Source organism: Sinocyclocheilus anshuiensis, unplaced genomic scaffold, assembly GCF_001515605.1.
Source record: "Sinocyclocheilus anshuiensis isolate Anshui unplaced genomic scaffold, SAMN03320099.WGS_v1.1 scaffold811, whole genome shotgun sequence".
In the NCBI taxonomy this organism is placed as follows: Eukaryota; Metazoa; Chordata; class Actinopteri; order Cypriniformes; family Cyprinidae; genus Sinocyclocheilus; species Sinocyclocheilus anshuiensis.
This window is the reverse complement of record NW_015549607.1, coordinates 427,250-435,074: the sequence shown is the minus strand read 5'-3', so window position 1 is coordinate 435,074 and position 7,825 is coordinate 427,250. Positions and strand designations below refer to the sequence as shown.

The window sequence follows — 7,825 nt, the reverse complement described above, 5'->3', positions numbered from 1 at the left end:
ATTCATACTAACTTCAAATAGTGGCAATTATCTGCACCTCAGTATTGTAGAGTGTAAATTATCATTTTAATTCAAATTATTAAATGGGTGCCACCTTATTGGGACAATAAAGCCCTCCCTACACCTACCTTAACTCTACCCAATACTTTATTTTCAACTTTTTGATTGTTTCCTTAATTTTTATTGAAAATAAATGCCTTTCTGAATAATATGATATTTGAAAATGGAGAAAAAAAAGTTTGGCAGGACTTCCGGTTTGGTGTGATGGCGTAGACACTCGTTGAGTCTTGCGCCCACATCTTTTTATTCTATAACTGTCATAAAACCCCACGACTTATTTATATTTTACTACTAATTGGACAGTATTGTTACGTTGCCGCACACATATTTGTATCAAATAGTATGTGCGATCATAACATTTTAGATTCGTTCTGTACCTTTTAAGTTTATATTATTGGTATATCAAGTGAATGCACATTATATATGGGAATGTGTACATATTTTAATTTTGATTGTTTATTAAGTTGTTTAAATGTTCTCTTATTTATTTATTATTATCATTATTTATTTATTTTATTTTATTCTTATATTCTGTTCCCATTTATTTTGTTAAATTTAAGATTCAGAGGCTGGACATCTTTTTCTGTTGCTATATACACCCGTTGACTGTAAGACTTTGGAGCTGGGACTCTCAGCAAGATCTAATGTTAGAGTATGTTTTGTATTTTTTATACTTTTACTCATCCCTCTTTTTCATGGTAAATGTGCATTACACATGTGCAAGCAATTGGTGTTTATTCATCTACCATTGTATATTGTTTTTATATACAATTTTGGCAAAATGCGGGTTCGAACTCGGGTCGATCGTGTCAAAAAGTACGCACCTTACCATCTACACCACTAGAACTGAACTGTCTTTAATGCAATGTTTTTTTTTCCCCCATTCACAAATAAAAAGGTTTAACATTGGCTAGCTTCACACATAGGCAAAAATCAAGTTGTAATTCTAAAAAATGAAAGCAACGCTGACACTTTTTTTCATGCTTAATACTTTATAGTGTTTTGCTTTAAAGCAATCTATTGGCCTATTATAAAATGTTACATAAACAAATGTGGCATGACTTGACTGGAGTGCTGAATTGCAGAGCTAGTGCAAACATATTCACATCGCTATGATCAGATGCTTTCTTAATTGCGGTTTTCGCATCACTAATTTTTTTGTGTTTGTTTATTTTTTTATTCTCAGCAGTGCTCAGATGTTCACTAAAAGTATACTTTGTCATGAATATATCATACAGCATACAGAATTAGGAAGGCAACAAGGCATGTCGAACCCAAAGATCGCATTCTGTCAACTGAAATCTTACTCATTTTTAAAGGCAGCATAGATCTACCCTTTACTGCCTATGATGTCCCGCAATCCCGTGCATTTGATTCTGTGACAGTTGGTATTATAACCTTATAACTACATTATACTATTATAGTAGTTGAATATTTGCTTAGTTACCACCAAAGCTCTCTCCATTCAACTGTTTTTTTAAACCATTATGCTGCCTCAGAACAACAACTCTGCTGCTTAAGCTTTCAGACATAGCCATATTCTCACAAGCACTGTGTCTTTCTATTGGATTGCATTCGCGAGGACTGAATTTTGCACTACAGCACCACAATGTCCAAACTGCATAATTACAGGCCCTTATGTTAGATCATATGAGATCAAAAGACTACTTGACAAAAATTAAAATTTTTTTGTCAACATTGCTAACATAGAGTTATCATTTCAGCCCTATTTAACAACAAACATAAGTAAATTATGTGTTGTGGGAATTATGTATGAAAACTTCCACTTAAATGCATGGCAAAGTTGAAATGCAACTACAAATCGACAAATAAATTGCCTCATAGCACAAACGATTGAAGGTGGCCTCTTTGAGGTGGTATTGCTGATGATCATTGCTACTGTCAATTTTAATTGGTTTTAGTTTTCGCCAATCATCTGTGAGGTGGGAGCTTTTTCATAGAGTCCTATTTTTCTTCCATCCTATCTTTTTTTCCTTTGTTTAGTGCTCAGTGAGCAAACATCCAGCCTTCGCGTACAGAATTTAAAAGGAGAGTTTGTGGATTTTGGAAACAGGATATTTCATTTGGGAGTGGGGGGGGGATAAAAAAAAATTACCCAGAAGGAATCACTTTGTGAGTTGTGTACACCAACTCAGCATGCAGTTTTGCATTGCAGCACCTGGCACACTGAAAACCAAACTTGTAACTACATTAAAACCCCATTTACTAGTGGACCAAAATTAGATAATTAAATCAAATAAAAAAACACCCCTAACTGCTATTATTTAAACCCTTTTATTGGCCCTTTATGCCATTCACAATACATCACTCAACAATCACAATGGGGCCTATAGTTACTTTCTCTTCTGATACCAGGCCTGAAAACAAATGACAAGGAGAAAAATGTAAAAGTCCTTCTCATTAAAAAGGAGCATAAAGACATAAAACAGAGGTTACCTGAATCGGACAGTGCTCGTCCTTTCCTGCTCAAATTGCATGTGGAGTCGCAGCACATGCACACCTGGTCACTGTCATCTACAGAAGTCCACCTGTTGAGGGAAAACAAAACTGGTTACCCACTTTGGACACCATGACATTAGACAGCTTTTCTTAAATTTAGTAATAATAATAATAATAATAATAACCATTAGTGAAAAAGCAAGCCTTGTTATCTGGACTTGTGGGGGTTGAGGCCATGACAGCCTTCAGAGCACAGGTGATGTAAACCTACAGAAGAAACACGATCAGTAAAAGAACTTGCCCACAGAACTACAGTCCAAATTACATACCAAGTCACTATCATCTTGATGGAATCTGAAAGCCTCTAACTGAAACTGCAGCTTGTCATTCTGAACTCGATGCATGAACCTGGAAGTGGAGCCTGTAAACTTTGCACCATGCACCTGAAGGGAGAGGGGGAAAAAAAAAAGGCTAAATAAAAACACCCTACACAACAACCAACACACATCTTTAGGCTTGGTTTTCAACATGGGAGTTCAAGGAGATTCTTTACTAACCCATGGTTCTCAATAAAAGAATATTGTGGCGAGATTTTCACACCAGGGGCCACAGTAGCAACACAGCCATCCACAAATATACACAGAGGAACATGGTTGTACTGCTTCACAGAAGCTTCAATGTTCAGGAGCTGCCCTAGGAAGTACCAATTGGACGGCCTCTCAAAAATCCAGTCATCTGAAACAAAAGTCATGTTGGCAACACATCCTAGACCAGGGATCCTCAAATCTGGCCCACGAGATCCACTTTCCTGCAGAGTTTAGCTCTAACCCTAATCAAACACACCTGAGCATGCTAATCAATGTCTTCATGATCATTAGTGGGAAGAATAGCAAGGAAATATTATATTTTATTAATAAACTATTGTTTTCTATGGTGGCCAAGAGAGCTCAACACACTGCAACTTAAAAAAACACATGCACCAACAAATTAAGGGAAGATCTTCATCAGTTTGACAACACGTGTACTGCAAATACTCAAAATACAGAAACGTGCAAATACTTGCAACACGACCAAATACAGAAACGCGCTGCAATTAGTAATTTGTGGTTACCATGGTTTTAAATATAGTAATCTTTTTTTTTTTTTTTTTTTTTTTAAATCATCAAAATTAAAAAAAAAAAAAAAAAAACTTTTTAAATGGTTTACTTTACATGTAATGAATCTAGAATAAATTAAAGTTTCACTTTTTGAAACAAGTTACCAAAAAAAAGAACTTTTTCATGATATTCTAAATCATGCACCTGTATATAATTTGAGTCCTCAATAAGGCCAAAAATATACTAAAAGACTCCACACACCCTGGTTTTCACTTGTTGCCATCAGTCAGGTGCTACCGGTGCATTAATACAAGGACTAGATTTAAGGACAGTTTCTGTAGCCATAAACATTATGAACTTCAATATGTACTGACTTCATATATGTTCTTCACTCTGAATGTCAGTTTTAGTGTAATGCACTTTCTTTTTTCTTACTCTGAATGTAAACCTTAGTGCAATACAACTCTTTATTCCTATGCTGATTGTAAGTTTTAGTGCAATTAAACTCTTTAATGTGTATGTAGCACAGAGTTATATTTGTAAATCATGTTTTGTTATATGTGTACAGTACTATGTGATATGTTAATTATGTTGAAGGGAAGCTATTCTAATTTCATTGTACATATGTATAATTACAATAACATTAAAATAAATTGAATTCAATTGAATTCATTCAAATAAAATTAATTACAAACATGTAGCTTGATACAGACATTGCTTCATTTTTAATTAAAGAAAAAAAGTCACGTAAGGTTGAAGTCTGAATGTTGAAAAACTACTTTGTTCATGTTGTATGGTCAAAGATAGTAAAATTGTGATATAATGGAAGTAGTGACATCTTTTCTTCTGTACTGTTAGGTGCATCTGAAACAGATTATTGTGAAGAAATAAAACTTAAGGTGGGGTCCAAATGTGAGCTTGCCGCTTACTGCAAGAAAAGGTGAGGGTTTAAGTGGACTAAGTTATTAGAGAAGTCTGGCATAAGTTACCAGAAAGACCTCTTGTTATTTCATTGGACGTTATATTTGAATTAAAAAAAAAAAAAAAAAAACATGCATGGTTGAATCATTTACAATAAGATCTAGAAAGTTTTACTAGGAAAAAATATGAATTTTCTACATGAAAGATGTTACTTTTCTCTCTAATAGGGAAGAATTAAGTAGTGTAAATTGTATAACATGTATGAAAATGTAACAGGATAGTTTAAGGTTCCAGGATGCATGTAACTACACAGTGTTTCATAGCTAATTTTGACCTTGTAGAACACCCCAAAACACACTTATAGTACAAATTGGAAAATGGGATGAAGTTTATCCTTCCTGCAAGTGAACATTTAAATGCAGTCTTGATCAGTTTTTCCCCTTCATGCACATATGAGGCCATCACACAAGGTTGTATGTGACGTTGCTATTTATTATTAAAAAAATTATAATAATAATACAGACACACCTGTATGAAAAACAGATTTAAATTGATGTTAGATGTCACTGTAAAAAGTAATTTAAGTTCACTTAATTAAATTGTGCAAACTCGTTGCAATCTTAATTGAATAACGTGTCATTTAAGTATTATGTACTAATATATTAAAAGTATTCCTTACTTATTTTAAGTCCTATTTACTTAAACCATTTAAGCTTAGTTAACTTAATTGAATCGGTGATCTGAGGAACATTGAGAATAACTATAGGCCTACCTAGTTAAAAAAAAAAAACAGCCCTCCATTCACATTTCAAAACATTTATTTTTCAAAATGCAGAAAACAAATGTAAGTCAGCATGGTAATTTGTAATAGTTGTTCATTAACAATGCTTGAATCAGAAAAAAAAATTAAATGTTAAGAGTTGTCATTTAGCAGACGCTTTTCTTTAATGTGACGTAACTGAGGACAATAGAAGCAATCAAAACCAACAAAAGAGCATTTGAGAAGAATGATATTCCATGAGCACATTAACAATAGTCAGTCAGTCAGTTAGTCAATTTTATTTATAGAGCACATTTAAAAACAACAGCTGTTGGCCAAAGTGCTGTACAAAATTTAAGCATATAACAAAATACAAAAGTAAACATAGAACACAGCGACAGATAGTACGCTACAGTTATGCCACTGTGCTTACTTATGACCATATGCAACAGTAAATAAATAAGTTTTAAGAAGAGACTTAAAATCAGCGTATGTTGGTGCAGTTCTTATATAGGGTGGCAACATGTTCCATAGCTGAGGAGCAGCCACTCAAAAGGCACAATCTCCTTTCGATTTCAAGCGTGTCCTTGGAACAGTCAACTGAAGACTACTAGTTGATCGAAGTTTCCTGGAGGCATTACAGTGAAACAGAAGGAGATCGGAAATATATGACGTACACTGTAAAATCCAATAGTTTACCTTACTTAGATTTAGTTAGTTACCTTTACTTAGTTGTTATACTTACTAGGTTTTATTAAGTTACAGCTACTTTCAAGGCAAATAAAACAATTTACTTACTGTTTTGAGTGACACTTACTTAAAATATTCAAGTAGCCACAAAGGAACCAATGATATTAATAAACCAGTGAGAGGCAGCAGTGCACTAATATGTTGTTAATGTGCAACATAACAACAGAAGAAGAAGAAAAGAAAAAGAGTCTTAATAAACTTTTCACCCATTTCCTCCATGTCTGCAGTTATCTTTCACTAGTTGCATTCACTCGTTTCCCAAAGTCATCTTGAATGTTGAATTTTCAATACAACTGAGTTTTTAACAAATTTGAGAGAACATCACATAAGCTAACGTCTCAGGTTACTTATGTCATGCAAACCGTTATAAGCAAACAACAATGTTTTAAAATGGATACGATATTTAACTGGGAGCCAGTGGAGAGAGATCATCACTGGTGAAATATCCCTCTTCCTTGTTCCAGTTAACAATCTAGCGGCAGCATTTTGAACAAATTGAAGACGTGACAATAGAGACTGTGAAACACCCATGTAGCGAATCAGTTCAAAGGGGAAATATGAATAATTAATCATAACTAGTTATAATTAATTATAAATATTTAGAACCGCTGTAAGTATTTACTTGACCTCTCAGTTTAAGTGTTTATGTAGTATGTTGGACTAGTTTAAGTGTTTATGTAGTATGTTGGACTAGTTTAAGTGTTTATGTAGTATGTTGGACTAGTTTAAGTGTTTATGTAGTATGTTGGACTAGTTTAAGTGTTTATGTAGTATGTTGGACTAGTTTAAGTGTTTATGTAGTATGTTGGACTAGTTTAAGTGTTTATGTAGTTAATAAAGTCTTACTTGTATCACACTTGACGTTGTTCATTGTTTGCTCATAACTGGAGTCACTTAATCATGCAGATTTATGCTACAAGCTCTTTGTAGAATTGTACAGTAAGAAAGTTATTTCCCTTAACCAGGAAATTAACGTACTTAGAATTGACAGACAGTTGACCCTGAGAGGTCAAGTAAATATCTACAGCGGATCTAAATATTTATAATTAATTATAACTAGTTATGATTAATTATCCATATTTCCCCATGAGCTGATTCGCTACACATGTATAAAGGAAATAGAACAGGACCCAAAATTGAGCCCTGTGGAACCCCATACAAAACTGGTGCACAAGATGATGAATATTTGCCAGTCTCTATCGAGAAGGTTCGATCCTTTAAATAGGATACAAACCAATTTAAAACACGACCTTGAATCCAAATTTGTTGTAAGCGATTTAAAAGAATGCCATGATCGAGAGTGTCAAATGCCGCACTGAGGTCCAGCAAAATTAAAACAGCACAATTGCCGGAATCGACAATCAACAATAAGTCGTTTAATACCTTTAACAATGCAGATTCCGTACTGTGTTGAGGTCTGAAGCCAGACTGATATTTATCGAAATTACTATTTTCCTGTAGAAAAGAAGAAAGCTGATTAAACACAACCTTCTCCAAAACTTTTGATTAAAACGGTAATTTAGAAATGGGACGGTAATTATTTAAAACTGTTGGATCAAGATTTGTTTTTTTTGAGTAGCGGCTGCTCTGTGGCTGTCACGGTTCACACACACGAGGAGACACGGTGTAAAGTAACTCAAAAGGGTTTATTAAACAAAGGCTGGGGATCACAGGACTCGACACATCAGGAGGACAGGATGACGTTTAACGACTGACAAAGGACAAGAACTAGAACACACTTTAAATACACAGGAACTGATGAGGGGAAGACAAGGGA

General features: G+C 34.2%; 1 long non-coding RNA gene across 1 annotated transcript; it reads right to left on the bottom strand.

Moving 5' to 3' along the window:
* Positions 1 to 2,356: 2,356 nt before the first annotated feature.
* On the bottom strand, positions 2,357 to 3,301 carry LOC107659063 (uncharacterized). Its single transcript, XR_001630873.1, has 5 exons — positions 3,078 to 3,301; positions 2,850 to 2,963; positions 2,706 to 2,787; positions 2,518 to 2,609; positions 2,357 to 2,438 (listed from the first exon to the last, which is right to left on the bottom strand). It is a non-coding gene; the product is annotated as an uncharacterized LOC107659063 (long non-coding RNA).
* Positions 3,302 to 7,825: the final 4,524 nt, after the last annotated feature.